The sequence below is a fragment of the Panthera pardus genome, unplaced genomic scaffold (genome assembly GCF_024362965.1).
Source record: "Panthera pardus isolate Hobbes unplaced genomic scaffold, ASM2436296v1 HiC_scaffold_18, whole genome shotgun sequence".
In the NCBI taxonomy this organism is placed as follows: domain Eukaryota; kingdom Metazoa; phylum Chordata; class Mammalia; order Carnivora; family Felidae; genus Panthera; species Panthera pardus.
In genome coordinates this window covers 27,798,988-27,819,667 of record NW_026526743.1, presented here as the reverse complement: position 1 = coordinate 27,819,667, position 20,680 = coordinate 27,798,988, and the positions used below count along the sequence as shown (strand labels likewise).

The 20,680-nt window shown below is 53.4% G+C and overlaps 1 protein-coding gene across 2 annotated transcripts in view; it reads left to right on the top strand.

The window, feature by feature from the left end:
- The window catches only part of ZNF423 (zinc finger protein 423), a 333,279-nt gene that overhangs the window by 41,166 nt on the left and 271,433 nt on the right, over nucleotides 1-20,680 (top strand). The window lies entirely within an intron of this gene.

The following is a 20,680-nucleotide window of genomic DNA, read 5'->3' as shown; positions in this document are numbered from 1 at the left end:
CTGGCCTGAGATGGGCTCCTGCGTGGGGGATGACCGTGGGACCATCCTGTGGGCTCAGCTATTGTGCTGCTTTTCCTGTCCATTGGGGCTCAGTGGTTGCTCACCATAGAAAGGAAATCTGGACAACTCAGGCCAAAAGGGAGTTTAGTGTGAGGGGAAGGGGGAGCTGATGGAATGACTAGAAGGTGAAGCAGGACCCAGGGCACCTGCAGAGATTAGTGGAGCACGAGGAAGTGGCTCTTGTCTTCAGGGACCTGCCCCTGCCCCGGTCAAAGAGCGCCCCCCTCCTCTCTCTCCTGTGTTGCCGTGCTCAAGGACTAATGTCCCGGAAGATCTGAGCATCTAGCCAGGTTGGGTGCCAGGGGAGGGTGAGGCATTTTGACTGACAGTCCTTCGAGGTCCAAGTGGGTGAGAAGTGGTTCCCTTGGGCACGAGCAGGGTGCTGATATCAGAAGCTGGCCAGTGGGCACCTGGTGGCCAACGCATCCGCCTGCCATGGTGCCCTGCTAGGTTGTCCATCTTGGAAGATGCCAGCAGCCTGGGGGCAGGAGTGACAGGAGCTTCCCCAAAGTCCTGCAGCCTAAGGGCCAGTCCAGGGTGGGGGACCAGCAAGGAGAGGAGGACACAGCAGTGTTTCCCAAAGTGCAGCATGGGTACCCCTGGTGGTGTGGCAGGGGATTTTAATGAGAACACATATAAACTTAAAATTAATTGCTAATGGATACACCAGGCCCAAAAATCAGAACACCGCCAGCCATCCCCTGCCCCTCCTTGGAGACCACTGGCGTCATTGGTTTCTTGTTCCAAAGCAGTTCGGTGTAAGTGCACACATGTGACAAATGTCTATATTTTCTCTCCCTCCCCCGTAGACATGGAAGCACGCCTACAATCCCTCCCATTTTCTTACTCTCCAATCTGTTAGACGCGATTCCAAACCAGGTGATTCAGGCTGCTTCTGTGCCTTGTATGTTAGCTCGGTATTCTTGGGGTGTCACGTGCCAGCCAGCCTTACGTGTGCAGCCTGATGCAGTCTGACGACAGGAACACGTAGGTGTAACTGACATCAGGTCCGGCCTCCCCCAGAGCCTGGCGCGCCCTTGCCGTCCCCTCCCCTCCCCTCCCCTCCCCTCCCCTCCCCTCGCCTCCCCTCCCCATCCCCCACAAGGGTAACACCCGTCCTCCCACGCACACTTTGGGTTTATATTATTGTGTTTTTGAAAAAGTTACAGTCAGCACATCCAACGTGAGATTCCCCAGATATTATTGCTTAGGATGAAAAGCATAGTCCTAGGTAGTCCTAGGTGTGAGGCTCTTAATCTGGGGAGACATCAGAATTGCCTGGGGCGCTCTTTTGTATTATGACAGTGGGATAAGCCTCAGGTGACCCCTGGGGCCATGGGGGCCTTGTCTCCTCCTGCTGTGGCCCTCAAGCCCAGGCTCCTCCATTTCCTACAAGGCATTGCTCATCTGGAGTGGACACGCCTGTAGGACAAGAGGGGAAACCTAGGGAAATGCCTCCATATTTGCTGGCCTAGTTTGGCTCAGCCTACGCCAGTAATGTTGGCCCTGCCCTCTCTCTGCCCCTCTCTCCTCTCATAGTCTGGTCAGGCACCAGGTGGTACTTTAGATGACCTGGGAGCTGGGACCCTCTGACCCAAAGGTTTGGTGTATGGGGGTGTTTAGGGCAGGATGGGCCTAGGTTTGAATCCCAGTTCCGGCACTTGTTGGCTGCGTGACTGTGGGTGAGTGGCTTAGCCTGTCTGGGCATAGGTTTCCTCACTTATAAAGTGAGGATGGTTAAACGCTCCTTTGCAGGGTTCCTGTGTGGATTATATGAGCCCGCTGTGTGTTGAACACCCAGCCCAGCGCTCGGTGTACATGCTCAGTGGACGGTCATTCTTGTCACAGTTTCAATTATTGTGCTACTTGGAGGTCTTCTCCCTGTCCCTAGGCCTGGAGCTGCAGGGGAAGTGGGAAAGGAGAGCAGGCACAGAGGTCTGCTTCTCTGCCTGCCCCTGTGGCATCCATCCCAAATGAGCAAATGCTCTCAGCGGGGCATGGGGAACGGAATCTCTCCCTGGCTGGCTGTGGCCGGCCAGCCCCAGGGCAGCTGTCCTGTTCCCAGATCCAGGGTTCCAGGCTGGGTGGCTGAGGCAGGCAGGTTGGGCGGGGGGGCCTGGGCAGCTGACAGAGCCCCCCAGGGGCCTAGGAGGCCAGCTGCAGCCTTGGAGTGGAGCAGACAGCCAAATCATCACTTAACCCATTCTGTTCCTGCAGGGATGGTTGCTCTTCCAGGGCCTGACATGGTTCCTCTTTTCTTTCGATTGCCTCATTTGCCCTGTGAATTCCCTGTTAGACTGGGGGTCTCCAGCATGCAGTGCACGGACTGTATCTGGCCTGTGAGAAGTTTATTGGACCTGTTTAAAAATTGCAGTGATTTATATAAACATTCAGATCTCTGGCCTTCCGGGAAAATCCAGAGGATCTGACCCTTCCGGGCGGGCGGCAGCTTTGACTGAGCTGGGGGGTGGGGGGTGGGGGTGGGTCATTCACAACCCAACTGTCTCCCCCTCTTTCCAATATCTCTGGTGGTCATTTGAGATCCTGGCCTAGAGAAGCCTGTCAAGGTCAACTGTAATCTCCCCTCCTAGCTGAGCCTTGAATTCCCTGGAGGGTCTCTCTAGCTCTACTTGACCCCCTCGCATGCCAACAGCCTCACTACCTCCTGAGTGTACCTTTCCGTGGAGGCTCTGCTGGTAGAATCCTATCTGTTCCTTCTTGAAATCTCCCTGTAGTGACTTCCACTGGTTTGTCTCGGCCTGACCCCTTGGGGCCACACAGCAAGCTCAGTCCCTCTTCCCCATGACAGCCCTTCAGATTCCTGAAGACAGCCCTGAGTCTGCCCTGCTGGGCTCAACAGTGTCTGTTCCTTTGCTTTCCCTCCTAAGATGTGGTTTCAAGATCCCCCATTATCTTGGTGCCCCTCCTTGGCCGCCTCCCAGTGTGGCCCTGAACCTCTCGCAGCTGGACTTTCCAGCACTGCCCTGCACACCCTGGGGCCATGAGGACACGCCTGGGGTCCAGTTCTGTTAAAAAAGGGAAATGCAGCGAATGGAAAGTGTTCCAGAAGGCCAAACACCTCAAAATACCTACAGCATTTCCAAGTGGGACCTTATGGGTCAGTTTTATTTTTCTCTGTGTGCCCGCCTGTATTTAAATTTTTTTCTCCCTAGGGGATTTAAAAAAAGGTGAAAAAGCAAAGGGCTTGGGATGAATTCACTTGAACCGGCTGATAGTGGTGCCTGCTGGGGCAAAGCCCTGGCTGGGAATGAGGAGAGGAGGGACAGGATGGGGCCCTGCGTTGGAGAGCTCACTGCCTCGTGTGCCCAGCTGAGCCTCACACTAAGAGAGGATTATGGGAAGCAGAGAAGGGGGAGGGGTCTGTCTCTCCAGGGATGGACAGGACTTTTGGATACCAGAGGTCAGGTGTGGCATCTTAGGTGATGGAGGCACCTGTAGCAAAGGTACTGAGGCGGGAAAGTGTTTGCCTGGAAGGCCGGGGTACAGATGCATGAGCTGGAACAGCAGGTGTCTGAGCCGGGGAAGGGTCCTCGGGGACAGAGAGCTTGGGGCCGGATAGAGGAGTCCGAAGGCGCTTCTGAAGGTGACGAGCCCAACAGCAGGAGTGACGATAACTGTAATTGCATCAGTGTGCTGTCTCTGGAGGCAGAGCTGGGTTATTCTGGCTTTTCCAATCTGTGGCTGTGTCACCTTGGGCAGGTCACTTCCTGTTTTCAAGCCTTTACGTGCTGGTGGGCGCTGTAAGCTTATGCAGACCTTATCCAGTGCCCGATGGTGAGCACACGCTGTTAGTTCTCCCACTGTACAGATGCCTACACTGAGTCAGAGGTGCAGAACTTCTGTCTGGGCCTGCTGGGCTCCATGCCTGGGCTCTTTCCACTCCACTGTCTGCCTCTTAGAAGGTGTGAAAGGGGGTGGGAGGCCTGCCCGGGGGGGTTGTGCCTGGCGCAGATGTCTTTCAAGGTTTCCAGAGAATACTTTTTAGCCTGATGAGGAAGGCTGCAGGGCTGGGGGATTCTGTTGGTGGCTGCCGGGCCCAGGTGGGGAATGGGCGCCTCCCGTCAGGGGCTCTAGCATCCAGCTTGGTCAGGTGAGGGGGGAGTCAGGCCCTTATCCCCTGGGGGGGGGGTGGGGCCACCTGGGCTGGAATAGCTGGAGGAGGGGCTGAGGCCTCCGTGCTGGCCTGGCCCTCTGGTCCGAGTGACTGTGGCACATCTATCTCTCTGGCAGGGCCAGGCTGGGCTCTAGGGGGATTTCTGTGTTTCAGGGGTCCTCAGTCTGCAGAGGGGCGTTGCTGCTGCGAACTCTCTGTTTCCGTAAGGAAGTGCCCGGTTGACTCGGGGACCTGCCTGTGCCCTGTGGGGTGTGTGATCAGCAGCGACAACCAGGGAGATCTGGTAGGACTGGGAAAGGGCCTGGCCCCTGGAGTCCGGGCCGGGCTGGACCCCCACGTGCAGTAGGCGCTTCACTTCTTGGGCCTCAGCCTTCTCCTCTGTGACACATGACACGGTGTCGCCTGTCCTGACCCCAGCCCCCCCCCCCCTCCCCCCATCAGAAAATGTGATTCCCTCAGGGTGTGAAAGTGTGTTGAATGCAGTGAAGATGCATACAGATGCCAGCGGCTTTGTTGGTGGAGGGACCTTGGCTGGCTCTTTGAGCCAGGACCACCGCCGCGGCCGCCCTCCACCGCGTACCATCTGTTGGGCTCTCACGGCGCACTTGACACTGAGCTCTGTCTCCTACCCCATCATCTCATTGCCTCCACACAGCACCTCTGAGGGGTCGATATTTGCATCGCCCCATTGGACCTACGAGAAAACTGAGTCACAGAGAGAGACCACATGCCCCGTGTCACACAGCTGGGTAAGCCAGGGCTTGAAGCCTGGGTCTGCCAGATTACAGACCTGGTGCTCTCAGCTGTTGGAGCTCCCCGACTGGGAGATCTTACAGGCCAAATACACTGATGAGCCTCCCTGCGGAAGCATGAAGAAGAGTGGAAACTGAGGCATGCCAGGCCTGAGAGCTGGACGTGGCAGGGCAGGACCTGAGCTCTGTGCTTTAGAGGCCGCTGGATGGCTGAGGTTGAGGAGCCTGTGAGCAAGGGGCCAGGGTGTGCCCCCACTTCTGGGCTAGCCTCCAGGCCCCCAGGAACCCCCTGCCTGCGTGGCCCTAGACCACCCTGGGTCTCTGTGGGCCTCTTCCCGTGTTTGTTTCCCAAGGGTGGACAGAGCTTCTCCTTGTACGTTCCCAGGGAGAACTGTTTGTGGGGAGGAGGGCGTGGGCAGAGCTTGGACATGCGGGTGCCCTCTCGGCGAGGGAAGGAGCTGAGGGTGGGAAAGAAGGGTGGGAAAGAAGGGTGCAAGGTGGGGGCTGCCTGATGGTGCCGTGAGCTCCCGTGTTTGCCCTGCCGTGCGGTCCCGGACGGGCACTCCAGCCCCAGAGCCCTGGGGTCCTTGTCACCAACCTTAGGAGCATGTTTCAGGTGCCATGGAGCTAAATAGAGGTACTGGAAATAGTCCATTAGAACAGGGAGCATGAGTGGTTTTTCCCAGCTGTGTAAACCCACCCGGGGGCCCCCACCTTTCCCTCTGGGAGCCAGGATGTGGGAGCTGGCAGGAAGAAGGCAGCCGCATCTGCTTTTGCAGGTGCTGGAGGGAGACCCTGGGCCTCGGATCCTTTCTCATGGATTCTCCTTATCTCTTTTCATCCTTCTGTCACCTTCTTAAGTTCTGGGGGCAGGGGATCTGGGTGTGAACTTTGTTTCTACTCCCCCTGAACCACACCTGTGCCACCTGCACCCTCCCCGAGGCCCCTCGGCCCGGTAGTGGGACTGAGGAACGGCCCAGGAGGAGCCCGGCCCTGGGCAGGGTATGTGGAGCATGTACAGGAACCCCGGCCTGTCCCGTGCTGCACCCAAGCAGCGTCCCAGGGGCCCCGAGGCCGGCCCCTGCCAGCAGTAAGCCAGATGTATTTTTTCGGATGGTGTAGGGGGAGCGTCTTCTGTGTGGGTGTCCTCGCATGATGTGTGGGCTGCTATGTTTTGATCGAAGGGAGCCAAACTGATTTTCCTGGCCCATCCAAAGCAGAAAGTTAAATAAACACAGCCAAGTATTATCACAGGACTCGAGGAAAATGAACTCCGTCCCCACGGGCAGCCCACATCTGGCCAGTGTTGGGCCTCTCTGGGCTGTGGGATGAGACAGATGTGATTGATGGTAGGAAGGCCTTCGTGATCCCCCCCCCCCCCCCCGCCCCGACACCAGGGACGTGCCTCCTCCTTCCATGCCTGTATGCCTTCTCAGGGCCCGCGGTGGTGCTGCTGACAGGCCCTTTGGGGCTTCGCCTTCAGTGGGACCTCCCCCTTAGGCTTTCTGAGGCTAGTTCTCCCAGGCTCATCCTGGTGCTTGCAACGGATGTGCAGCCTGTGAAATGGGCCCATGCTGGTGAGGCCCCCGTGCCCAGGCCCCAGTGTGGGGAGGTGACCGGGCGCACTTGGGAAGCAGCCCTGCTTGTCAGGACTTTCCATCCTGGCTCAAGGCCATGGTGGGCCGATGAGCCACATGCTGGGGGAGAGTTTGTAGCTGGCATGTCCCCTGCCATCTTCCTCAGTTCTTGTCACCTGACATGCAGCCCTCACTGAACTTAAATGGGCTGGATGGCTTCAGAGGACGACCTGTATGAACTTGGGGCTGGGAGGAAGTGAAGAGTTATCACCTAGTTATCAGAGTGCAGAGTGCCTGCATTCCCCCAAGTGTGACAATTCCACATTCCATCTTCCTGAATCCTGCAGTGATTCAGGTGGTCGATAGGCAAAATGAGGGGTTTTCCCCCATACTTCTCTGTTTATTTTACTGTCTATTAGGCAAATGTTACTCGATATGTTTATTCTAATATCTATTAGAAAAATTGTTAGTGGCACACCAGATGTGTGATTTCACGTAGAGTGTCCTTGGGAGGCGAGAAGAAAAGGTATTTATGCAAAGGGGGGAAGCTGAGGTAAAGAAAAGCATTCTGTAACTTTTTTTTATTATTTTTTTTAATGTTTATTTATTTTTGAGAGAGAGACAGAGAGAGAGAGAATGAGAGCGAGGGAGGGGCGGAATGAGAGGGAGACACAGAATCTGAAGCAGGTTCCAGGCTCCGAGCTTTCAGCACAGAGCCTGACATGGGGCTCGAACTCACGAACCATGAGATCATGACCTGAGCTGAAGTCGGACGTTCAACCGACTGAGCCACCCAGGCGCCCCAACTGTAACTTTTTTTAAATGTTTATTTATTTTTGAGAGAGAGAGAAAAGAGACAGAGTGTGAACAGGGGAGGGGCAGAGAGAGAGGGAGACACAGAATTTGAAGCAGGCTCCAGGCTCCAAGCTGTCAGCACAGAGCCCAAGTCAGGGCTCAAGCCCGCAAACCATGAGATCATGACCTGAGCTGAAGTTGGACGCTTAGCCAACTGAGCCACCCAGGTGCTCCTCTGTACCTTTTTTTTTTTTTTTTAAAGTTTATTTATTTATTTTGAGAGAGAGAGAGAAAGTGCAAGTGGGGGAGGGGAAGAGAGGAGAGAGAGTCCCAAGCAGGCTCTGTGCTGTCAGCACAGAGCTGAATGTGGGGCTCCAACTCACGAATCGTGAGATCATGACCTGAGCTGAAATCAAGAGTCAGTCGCTTGATTGACTGAGCCACCCAGGCACCCCTCATTCTCTGTCTGTGCTCCTGGCCAAGCTTCTGGGAGGCCTGGGGAGGCCCTGCCAGCCCTGGAGACCGGTCGGCGGAGATGCCCTGTCACTGCTCGGGGTGAATGCTGAGGAGGACTCCCCACACCTGCCTCGGCAGTCGTCATCTCACGAACACTGGGCGAGTCGGGTGATGTCAGTCCTGTGCTGGTGGGGCCAGCTGCCAGGTGGAGACACAAGGGCCCCTAAAGGCCCCCACAGGCATTCTAACCACCCTGGGTGGGCAATGGAGCTGAGCTGGGGGACGCATCTGTGCCATTGAAAATCCCCCCTCCCAAATCAGACTTATTAGAAGTATTGACTCCTGAAACTGTAAAGTATTTATCGTGATTGCCCCTACCCCTGGGGCATCCATGTGGAGTTGATGTTTGGAAATGGTCCTTACAGTTCATTCCTGTGGAAGGCTCGGGGCTTTTGATATGAAGAATGATATGGAAGGCTGGTCCTTGTGCCCCAAACCAGATGAAAATACTTAGACACACACATGTGCACACACAGGCACACATACACACACATCAGTTTTTAATAAGAGACTCAGTTTCCACTTTGCTCTTGTATAAGATAAACCACACTTATAATAAGGTAGTGACATTTATTTACAGGATGTTAGCACAGAGGATAAGTGGTTCAGGAGTCATAAAAAATATTAGTTTCTACTCTATGGTGCTTTTCTGCAAATGAAATTGGAAACAAGGCAAGAGAGTGGGACTCTGGTCTCACCCCCTCCTTCCTTTCCACCTCAAACAGTGGACAGATCTGGGTGGGTGCTGTCCGTTTCTTCCCTCAGCGAGGGGCCAGGAGCCCAGGCCATGTTGCCTGACTCCCGTGGTCCCGGCCCCCACCTTCAGTTTGCTAGCACCCAGGGGCTGCTTCTGTCCATCCCTTTGTGAGGGGTTGTTATGGCTCCTCCGCGCATGGTAGAGTGTGCCCTCGGTTCTGTCACCTCCCGTCAGAGTTGGACGGCTGGTGGCTGAGTACCCGATGTTGCCACCGAAACAGGAAGTGGGAGCCAGACCCTGTTGTAAATCCACATTTATATGCTGCACGTTGCTGGTTAACGAGACCGTGCAGGGGTGACTGTATGAAATGAAATATATATATGAACGAGGAGATTAACCTCAGGGAGATGAGATTAAACATAAGGACAGCCTGGGAGGCCTGAGGCCCTCCAAGTGTTAAGACCCAGGCAGGCGGTTCCCCAGAAAGGGAATTTGTGGGAAACCCCTGAACCCTGAACAGATTTACTGGGTGCGCAGATGCAATAATCCTATTTCATGTTGACGACTATGTGCCAGGCACTGGACTAAGCTCTTCACATGTGTTACTTCACTTGGTCTTCAAATCAAATGGGGATTTTATTATCCCCACTTTATGTATTCTTAAAATGGCTTTATTTGTTTGTTTGTTTGTTTATTATAATCTCCACACCCAGTGTGGGGCTCGAACTCACAACCCTGGGGTCAAGAGTCGCACACTGTTCCGACCGAGCCAGCCGGCTGTCCCCACTCCCACCTTATAGATGAGGAACTGAGACTAGAAGGTGGAGTCAAGGGAGAGCTTGTGATCCAACTAGCCTGGGACACCCAACACTGACCTCCTAGACCCAGCTCTGGGGCCTTCCACAAAGAGGGGTCACTTCAACCCCAAGCTTCCCCATCCAGCTGTGGCTTTTCTGAGACAGTTCAGGAGGGCTGGGAGAGCTCAGGCCATCAAGTACCGTTTGTTCAACATAAGGGGAGAGAGGCGGGTTGTGTGGGCAGGAGGTGCGTGCACTCTGGGGCCATGTAGACTTGGCTTCAACTCTCAGCCGTGCCTCCCGTCGCTCATCTAATTCAACCTACTTAAGAAAATTCGTTTAGGTCCTGTTTCCCCATCTGTAAAATGGGCACCATCATTCAGTCCCTTCACAGGGCCATTGGGAGGATTACACATAAAAGTTATAATGTGTGTGAGGCCCGTGAGTGCTGTCCCCAGTGTCCCTGATGTGTGGAGTCTTGTGTCAGTCAAGTGAACTGGAGGGTGTGATAAAGAGATGTAGAGGGTCTCCCTACAGGGGCTGAGAGTACAGGTGGGGGCAACATGTTATGCTGTGGGATCATAGCTTCCCTTTGCCTGGCACCTGGGTGTGGAGGGGGCTCTGGACCAGATACGTTATAACAGCTTCTCCCTTTACCCTCACTCAGAGCCACCTTGCAGGATGGCTGTGCCCAGAGAGGTTACCTAACTCACCCAGGCCACAGCCAACCATGGCGGGTAGGAGTTGAGCCTAAGGCATCTTGTTTTGGCCACACCTTGCTGCCCATGAGGACTAACCTAAGTCCAGGGCCCGGGGGTCGGGGAGAGATTTCCGGAGGAGGTGGGCCTGGGCCCTTCACAATGTTTCTAACCAGGGAGAGGGGTGTCTCTGTAGCCGGTGATCAGCCCAGGGGGCTTGGACGAGAAGCCCGCAGCCCTGGTCTTGTGTCCAGGTCTTCCCACAGTCAGAATGGAAAGGAGGGCGGGGCGGGGCCGGGCCGGGCTGCCTCAGATTTCCCCTTGTTTATATCTCCTTGCTCAGGCAAATGCAGTTTGATTTGATTTTCCTGAACTTCATCAGTGAGCAGAAACGTTTTTTAATTAAAAAAAATTTTTTTAAGTTAATTTATTTACTTTGAGAGAGACAGAGACGGTGTGAGTGGGGGAGGGGTAGAGAGAGAGGGAGAGACAGCACAGAGTCCCATGTGTGGGGCTCGAACTCGTGAACGGTGAGATCACGACCTGAGCCAAAACCAAGAGTCAGAGGCTTAACCGACTGAGCCACCCAGGCGTCCCAATGAGCAAGAAACTTTTTATTTACATTAAACAAGAAACCCACAGACCTGTTAGGTTTTTGTCTGTGATTTTTATCATTCTTCCTAAAATGGGATTTGCACATTAGTCTAAAAGGAAATCAGAATTTTATCTGCGGTTAAGGTAGAAATTCATCCCGACTCCAGGCTGGTCCCCCAGCCCTGAGCCTTCTCTGGGGCCCTGCCTGGGCAGACAGGCTTGGCCTCTGAGCTGTAGGTGGTGGGTGGTCCCCACTGTCCAGGGGTCTGCTTGTCACTTTCCCTAGCTCCTACCCTCTTCTTTACATCTACACTCTGGGTTCTCATGTTTCCACTTGTTTCTGCCTCACTCCGAGAGTGGGGTTCATTTAACTTCTCCATCATTCCTAGTTCATTAATTCATTCATTCAGTCACTCAGCTCTTAGGTGCCAGCCCCCAAGGGGCACAGCCATGGTAACACTTACTGACATAGCACAGTCTAATGGCTGAAGATCAAAAACTCTTTCTCCTAGTACCTAGCTCAGAGTCCTAGGTCACTCGAGGTACTGAGTGCTTAGTAAAGGGGAAAAAGACCAAATACACATGGGACGTATGTCTTTGACGCCTAAAAATCAGCGAACTCTTTGTCCTAGCGATCCTGCTTCGGGGAACTCACTCTGAGAAAAATCACTGACCAGGCTTGTGGCCGTGGGCAAAGTGTGTGGACGTGTTTTGCACCACGACCTCCCTTACAGTGGACGACAACTGGAAGTAGCCTGGGTGGCCAGCACCAGGGCACTGGTTTAATTACTCCTGGAGCCTCCTACAGGACCGGCATCTGCGATGACAGTGGCCGTCCACGATTTTTATGCGAAAAGATGTTGTTCTTGGTAAATGGCTGAGTTGGAAAAGCAGGTTCTGGAACGGTTTGTGTTGTTCAGTTGTACATATTGTTAACAACTTTCTGGAAGGCTATGACAACGTATTTGCAACCAGAAAATTGTACTTTGTGTTTCTCAATTTGAACTCACGTGTATTTGCTCGTTTTCTACGTTGTACATGGATTACTTGTGTGGAAGACTTTTATGAAAAAAGAGAAAGATGCTTCGTGTAGGAAACAATAAGAAAAGGGCAACTCCGAGTGAGTTCTGGGTTTCCTACGTACATGGGACATGGGGCAGAGCCTGGGCAGGGCAAGTGGGGTGGTGGGGAGAGCCGGGAGGTGCAGCGATGTGTGGTGGCTTCAAGGTGGCTTCCAGGGCTGGCTCCATCCCCCAGCGGCTGCTCCGCCCCTCCCTGCGCCTCCCGGGGCAGGTTCCTGTATCCAGTGCTGTGTTAACTGGACGCATCTCTTCCCAGATCCACGTCAGCAAGTTTCCTGTTTGGTGCCTTGACACTGGCCAATTGGTGGGAGTATTTAGCGGCAAATGCCACAAACCAAGGGCCCTTTCTCCCCGAACCACCTGTTAAACCTTTGCCAACACAGCACCACCTCACGTGGTTTCCCCTTGACGTCCCAAGGAACCTGGGTGCCTGGGGAGACCCCAGAGGATGAATTCTCTTCTTAGGTCCCCCTGGTGCTGGCACAGGAAGGAACTTGGGGAATCTTCTGTAAATTTGAATCATCGGGGAGAGAGAGAATCCGTCTTCCTTTTGTTGGCTGACCCCACTCAGTCTGGAGCCACAGCTTCTGTTTGTTGAAGGTGGAAGTGAAAAAAGGGGTTAAGAATCCCGCCCCAGCTTCAGTCCGACCTAGCTCGGTGACCTTGGGCAAATTGCTTGGTCTTTATTTTCTCATCTGTAAAATGGGGTTAATACATGTTCTTATAGGATTGTGCAGGCCAGTGGTTCTCAAGCTCTAGCATGCATGAGAATCACCTGCTGGGCCCCACCCCCAGGGATTCTGCTATTTAAAATTCTGCATGTCTGGGGCGCCTGGGTGGCTCAGTCAGTTGAGCGTCCGACTTCAGCTCAGGTCATGATTTCATGGTTCGTGAGTTCGAGCCCACGTAGGGTTTTCTGCTGTCAGAGCGGAGCGTGCTTTGGATGCTCTGTCCCCCTCTCTCTCTGCTCCTGCCCCCCTCGAAAATAAATAAACATTAGAATAGAATGGAATAAAATAAAATAAAATAAAATTTATGCATCACTGACAAGCTGCCAGGTGACACGGCCGTTGCTGGTCTGGGGACTCCAGTCAGAGAAGTTACAGAGGTTCGTGCCTGGTGAGGGCTAAGGATCACATCATATAGGGGGCTTTGTGTATCCGGACTCCGGGGTCTGGAAGCTAGGGTGCTTGGGTTCCAGGTCTGCTTTGGTCACCTCTGCTGCCCCATGGGTGAGCTGTTTGTCTTCTCTGGGACTTTATTTCTCCTTCTGTGAAGTGGGTCAGTAAAAGCTTGACTTTCAGGTAGCAGCTGAGGAAGCGTCTGCAAAAGCCCTCTGATGCCAGGTGATTCTGGTAAGAGTGGCAGGGATGCCTTGGGGGACCCTGGGCCACCATGCTGACATCTGCCTCCTCACCCACTAGGGACAGGCACGGGAGGGCAGGCCGTGGCACCGGTCCCGGGGCACTGCTGACTTGCCCGGTCCTTGCTCCTCTTCCGACAGAGCTTTGATGTACTCTTCCATTTTAATTCACTTGGATGCCTGGCCTTTGTGGTACTGTCTTTGCTTCTCAGTTCCCGACTCTGTTATCCACTACAGTGGACACGTCATGTGTCTCTGTGATACTCAGTTTCTTCTTCTTTTCCTGCCCCGTGGCTGGGATGGAGCAGACAGAGTGAGGGGTGAGTAGCTGGGTGTTCCCAGCTTTCAGCTAAAGCCGCACTCGGAAACATCCCCGCTGGCCTTGTGAGCTTATGGGCTGGGTTCTGGACCAGTGCTCTGGCTTCGCAGGTTCCATTGCCTCATCAGAAAAGTGGGGACTTTGAAGACTTTCTCAGAGGGAGGCTGGGAGGATTACGTGAGAGCCAGTGGGTGGGACGCCCGGCCCGGTGCCTGGTGCTACAGCGGCCCGGTGGAGGTTTGCTCTCCTGGGGGGGAGTAGTCCTCACCCTGGCCCAGATCTGCTCCAGTCGGACACAACACCCACATGTGGGTGCAAGCGCGCGTGTGTGCCTTATGCACGCGCCATGCGTCGGTGCTTGAGGGGGGTGGGGAGGCTCTACGGACCAGGATGGAGACGGCCAATAGATGTTTTTCTTTTTGAGAGAGAGAGAGTGAGAGAGGGAGAGAGAGAGCTCGCACCACAAATGGGGGAGGGGCAGAGACAGAGGGAGACACAGACTCCGAAGCAGGCTCCAGGCTCCGAGCTGTCAGCACAGAGCCCGACGCGGGGCTCAAACCCAAAGACTGTGAGATCCTGACCTGAGTGGAAGTCGCACACTTAACCGACGGAGCCACCCGGGCGCCCCAGAGTGCCAATAGATTTTAATCCACCTTGTTGAGCCTTTTGAAGCTGCACCCATGCCCAGCAAGAAGGAGAGCCCTGATCGATTAGCAATGCCTGCCACAGGTGCAGGACAGGGGAGCTGGGCCAGGTTTGACACTCGTTCTGTCTCTGGTCTAGTGAAAAAGCCATTCCTCTCATACTTAAAGCATACTTGAAGTGCGTCACATTCATCACCCAGTTTTCACATCATCCTCATCATCGTTGTCACTTTTTAGGGAAGCGTGGAGTAGAGGACCCCCGTTTCTGCAAGGTTGCCCCAGATCTAGACTCTCCTGGGATTGGTGCTTCTGTTCCTTCTGCAGATGTCTCCCAGCCCTCCTCTCTTGGGGTGTGTGGGGTGAGGATGGGGTGCTCGTGGAGGCACATGAGCTGGCATGGAAGCTCAACCCCTTGGTTGTGAATACTGGATGGTTGCACATTTGGGGACACCATCCCTGCACTGTGACAGGGACTGGGAGGCGGTGATGCCGAAGGACCCAGGGCTGTCCCTGGGCCCTTCCTGGGGGGTGGGGTGGGGCGAGTCTCTCGGGAAACCTGATCTCACTGCTGGAGCCCTCCTGTCCTCACAAGCACAGTGAGACCTTAGCGGTCCGCCAGGAACCTGAGGGAGGACGGGCAGCTTGGGTAACCCCAGGAACGCTCACGTTGATTGCCCGTTTACCTGGGGCAGTGTGCACTAAGAATCCCTGCTCATCGAGGCCTCTGGACACTCCTGTCAGTAGTGTCCTCCTTTCACGGAGGACACGGAAGATCACGGTGGATCAAGCCTCTTGCCCCAGATCTGATGGCCTGAAACTGGCAAAGCTGGGGGATGGTCCTGGGGAGCCCTATTTAGGACCCCCTACCCGAACCCCTCCATTTTATAGCTTCTCTCTGGTGCCCTCATCTGTCCTGCTAGAGTGAGCTCTGTCGGGTGACTTCTGGAAGGTTGATCTTCCCGGTAAGGATGGACCAACTTCTCTTCTGGAGTTGTTGGACTCTTACTGGATGTCTCTCTGTTCTGAGTGTTCTGAGTGTTTTATAGGTAAGCAAGGCAGGGAGTGAAAGGGAAGACAGTGGCCGAGCAAGATCCAGACTTCTGACCCATCTGCCCAGGGTAGACCAGGGGAACAATATATAAAAAATTCTCAGAAAAGTTGCATCTTTTCCTAGGTGCTTGTTCCAAAGCCAGTGTTTAAGGGGAAAGTCGGGCATTGCCAAAATTGCTGTAAGCACTTACTGAGAAGCTGCCGACTTGGCGACCCACCCACACTCTCTTGATGGGTCTAATGCATCAGCTGTTGCCTCCCTCATTGGAACATACTGCCTTTTTTTTTTTTTTTTTTTTTTTTTTTTTTTTTTTTTTTTTAGCAGTGTATCAGGTGGAAGAAAGCTTCTGGTTAGGAGCCACGGTGTCCAAAAATAGATTTCTTTAGGGGTGCCTGGGTGACTCAGTCAGTTGAGCATCCAACTCTTGATTTTGGCTCAGGTCATGATCTCAGGGTTCCCGGGTTCAAGTCCCACGTCGGGCTCTGCACTGACAGCATGGAGCCTGCCTGGGATTCTCTCTCTCCCTCTTTCTCTCCCCACCCCCCACTCATGTGTGTGTGTGTGTGTGTGTGTGTGTGTGTGTGTGCTCGTGCTCACGTTCTCTCTCTCTAAAAGTAAATATTAAAAAAATAGATTTCTAAGGAAAAAAAAAAGAGGTTAGAGGGGGAGAGAGCCAAAGCATAAGAGACTGTTAAAAACTGAGAACAAATTGAGGGTTGATGGGGGGTAGGAGGGAGGGGAGGGTGGGTGATGGGTATTGAGGAGGGCACCTTTTGGGATGAGCACTGGGTGTTGTATGGAAACCAATTTGACAATAAATTTCATCTATTAAAAAAAAATAAATAAAAAAATAGATTTCTTTCTTTCTTATTAAAAAAATTCTTTTAACATTTATTTATTTTTGAGAGACAGAAAGAGACAGAGCAGGAGCAGAGAGAGAGGGAGACACGGAATCCGAAGCAGCATCCAGGCTCTGAGCTGTCAGCACAGACCCTGACATGGGGCTTGAACTTCCAAACCATGAGATCATGACCTGAGCCCAAGTCCAATGCTTAACCGACTGAGCCACCCGGGCTCCCCAAAAATAGATTTCTTTAAATCCTAGACCCACCCTCCAGGTGGTGAGGTGCAGACAGACCAATTGGAGGGGTGAAGAGTTCTTGCCCCTGCCGTAGGGCTGTGCTCACTGGGGAAAATGGCAGGCGGTCTTAACGGAGCCATTTCAATTGTTAGTTTATTCTCTTTTTGGCAAGTGGTCAGAGAATCATGAGAGTAAAATACAGGGGTCAGTGATATGACCCTGTCAAGAGATCCTCTGAGGGTCTGGGTTTGGTGCTGAGTGGCTGCGTTGGGAGCGGGGGGGTGGATCTTGGGTAGTTTTAGCTTTGGTTGCAGAGAGAGCCTTTGCTTTTCCATTCTGTCACTCCCCTAGACCAAACCCACCACCTGGAACCCATCCCCACTGAGAGGACCCTGGAGGGTGTCGGCTTAGTGATTGGGTTTGTTTGCAATTGACCCTGGTCATTTTGCCCTGAAGCCTGATGGCAGAGATGGTCATGGGCTACACGTTATGGCACATCTGTGTGAGTTAGAAAAAAGGCTGGCCATGCCTATGTGCAAAAGGATGGGTACATCTTGCTCTGGGATAGCCCTGTATCAGGACACACTGTTTAGTGGACAGAGTGTGGGCTAAATTTCAACCCTTTCTCACTACTTCTGCTGGGCCTCTTGTGCAGTGCACAACCTGCACAGCCATACACAGCAGTCTTCCTTGCTTTACACTTTTTCACTCCTTGAAATTGCTTAGTACTGAATGATGACACTTCATTTCATGCCTGACAATGAGAGTCTGGACTCTAGGTGTATCCTATACCTTCCTTGGCCTTGGCCTGGTATAAGTGAGAGGATTTCTTTAAGGATGAGCCCAGTCATGTGCCCCTGGCTTGTCTCACTACCTCCATTGGGACAGGGATGCCTTTAGGGGGATCCTCTGTCAGGCCAGTGTGAGCTCAACCCTTCCCTAAGGATGAGATGACTCCTGGGGCCAAGGCCAGTAAAGCATGGAAAAGTCCCCTAAGACATTGTGAACACCAGCCAGAGGTGGGGCCAGATGAAAATGCTCTCAAAATAAAAGCCATTAATTTAGTGGTTCTTAAACCTTTTTTTGGCAGGCAGGCAGGAGGTAGTGGTGGTGTTCTAGATCTTTTTGATGAAAACCACATATCCTTTCCCCAGAAAAATGCCTGTGTGTACACATGTCTGGAGGCTTACAGCCAGGGGCAGGGCCTTCTCAGATCCTTGAAGCCAGGCCCAGCAACTGGCCCTGGTATGAATCTTGGAGTAGGGGAGGTGGTTTCTGGGCCCTGTTGACCCTGCTGGAGGCTTCCTCTGGCCCTTGGGTCAGTGCTTGCCTCTGTCCACCTGTCTCATTCACGTCCTGACACTGTCTTAGAACTTGTCCCCTGAGCTTTTCTACCTCTGGCCTGCACCTTGTCTGCCAGCCCAGGTCCTGCCTGACTTTGGCCAACCCCCCAGAGCAAGTGGCACTGGGGAGGTGGGTTACACAGCTGCCCGCCTAGCACCACTGGGTTCCCAATGTCCAGAGGCCCAGCACACAGGCTTTGGGTCTTACTGGCATGTCGTTGATGGCACGGCCGTCCCAGTGCACAGGGGGCAAGCTGTGCCCACTTTCAGAGTAGGGGAGTTGTCATCACTTACAAGCCCGCTGCTGAGCTGGGAGACAGTGTCTGGTGAGGCTCACGAGCTCTACACTCCCATGGGAATCAGCCACTCACAGCTTGTGATCCCAGAGCAGGGAGAGAACCCAGAGTTCTGTCTGGAGCCCAACAGAGCTTCAGAATCCTTCTTAACACACCCTAAGAACCATGGTTAGTACACTGTGCACTCTCCAGTGTGAACACGGGTCCTGCACCACCTCCCCTCATATTATACGTGGCCATGCATCCCCTGTCCGGGTATACAGACTTGCTGCTGTGCCCTGACCCTGTGTGTTCAGACTCACTGTGCCTTCTCCCCGTGCTTACACACTCGCCCCCCACACTCCCTTCCTTTGTGTGCACACTGGCCTTGCGCACCCACCCTGCACATACAAATGGCCATCGTTCACAGGAGCAGACGACTCTGTGTTCCCCTTGAGATTGGGCAGGGTGAGGGTTTGTCTTGGCTTCAGTGGTGCCAAACATCTTTAAATGAAAAGTTAGAGGTAGAATCTGGGCAAGTCTCCAGAAAGCACCCAACTCCTCCGCCTGGCTGGGCAGCCCCTGTAGGTGTTATCCATATTGACCACTGTGCCGATTGAGTTTTCTCTGAGATGCCCAACCCCTGGTGTCCATTGCGTCTCCAGCAGAAGTCCACTTGGGGATGGCTCGGGCTCCCAGACGGCGCCTGCTGCCAGTGTAGACTCAGCACCCCCAGCAAGTGGCTGGCTCTGGCTGTCGGGAAGGCCTTCCTTCCTCTGTGCCTGCTGCCCCTGCTAGTTATCTAGCTGTTGAAGAGACCAGTCCGGACGGAAGAGTAAGAGTGAGACTGGAGGAGAGGAGAGCCCCTGCAAGTTCACGGCAGCAGGGAGCACGGAGCCTCGTGCTGATGCTGGGAACACTGGGCGTGACTTTTTCTCATCAGGAATGTATAAAGGATGGTGCGCTTATGCCTTCACTAAACAAAACGTGGGGAATGGGGTGTTAGCCGGGTGGATGCCAGCAGTTGTAGGAAAATGCGTTCATGCCCCACGGCACTAGGTGGGTTGGCCCGCGGGCTCCTTCCTCACTGGGAGAGATGTGGTTCTGGAGATGCTGGTGTGTGATGTGGCCACTTGCCTGTGGTGACGTCTGCCACTTTGAACTTCCCCAGCCAGCTGGCATCAGGCCACTGCCCTCTTCCCAACTTTACAGGCTTGTCGGACTTGGGGAAGAGACCTTGAATTGTCCTAAGAGCTCCAAAATGGCAGATGTTTTCCTGATCTCCTTCCCATGATGGCTGAAGCCAGATCTCAGGGAGGGAAGGATTTGGTCCCATTCTGGGGACATTCTTCAGTTCAGTGATCTGGAAGGTCACCCTTCTCACCTGGAGAACATTGGGTGGGCCCAGAGTGGGGCCCTTTGTCCTGGTATCTGGAGCACACCGTAGACAAAGGGAGAACTGGGTCGTGCATTAATGTCATGGTAGCCACGGTCAACGAGGTCGACCTTTTTGAAGTTGTCCAACAGAAGGGCCGCATGGTGACCTTACAAACTGGGAGTGACTTCTTAGTAGAAGTGAAACACGTAGATCTTAAAGTAAGTAAAAGGCGAAATGTGAAGGAAGCGGATTTTCAGGTGTGGCAATGAAAGCTGTTAACAACTGCTGCTTTCATGCATGGCTGACTTCTGATCGCCGTAAGCATTATCCGCCAGTGTTTCAGGGGCTGTCTGCTTGGAATCAGCTTAGTGAGTAATAATCAGTTTTGTCTGATGCGAGGTCTTGATTCATATTTACAAAGCTGCATGTTTGAAAACCCTCCCTGGCTCTAACTAGCTAAGTAGAACAATAGCCTCGGCCCCACCCCAGATCGCCTCTGCATTTCATTAGGATTCTGAGTTTGTACTCTCAGGATGCAAACTTGGGAAAGAGCAAACACTCTGTTAGCATTCCTTGGCCTGTTGCTTCTTGTCGTGATTGTCCCTTCTCTGGTACGGTCTGGGAGGCTCTGGTAGGGGAGCGAGACCGGGGACAGATACATGATAAAGCGGGGCCACGCCATGCAGAGCCGGACTTGTTAATTCCCAGAGCTGGTCCAGCCCTGGCCACCAAATCCCCCGAGTGCTTGGGCCTCTGCTCTGGCAGATGACCCCATTGACTCCTCCCTGCCACCGTATGTCTTGGGTACCATTATTATCTATTTCTGAAATGTTAAAACCGAAGCCTAGAGGTTAAATAATTTGCTCAAGATCGTACAGCTAGAGGCAGAATCGGGATTTGAACCCAGTATCTGACTGTAGCCTAGCCTGCTTGCTCCTCTCACTGCTCCGCTGCCCAGCACACTGTGTATCTGCCTTCTGTGGGGTGGGGTGGGGTGGGGTTACCAGTCCCGACTTGCTAGGTGTCTGGACAGCATCCTCTGTGCCTCTGTATACAGTGGTTTCAGTATGCATCGGTCTGCCTTCCGCACGCAGTTGTGGGTTTCAGCCCAAACTCTGCACGCTTGTAGCTGTGTAAGACCTCAGGCACGTCAGTTGGCCTCTCTGGGAATCTGTCGATGAGGATTAAATTCAGTAATGCCTGAAAAGCACTCAGCATTATGCCTGGCTGACAGTGTGTGCCCATGTAGGACGGCGACGGTGAAAAGGGAACTGGGTGGGACCTGGTAGCTTCAGCCTGCGCATGTGTAGAGCTTCAGAGCCCGTTAAATCTGAAAAATACTGTGTATGCACATTTTTGACTTAAACAAAGTTCCATTTTACAGAGTCCATAACCCAGCTTTAATATTATTACATGCCCCAGACTGGGATTAATTCCAGGACAAGAGATTTATTATGCTGTATAGAGTTTCTCCTGTGTTCTCCTAAGTACATGGCCTCCGTCTCCACCAGCCTGGTCTTACA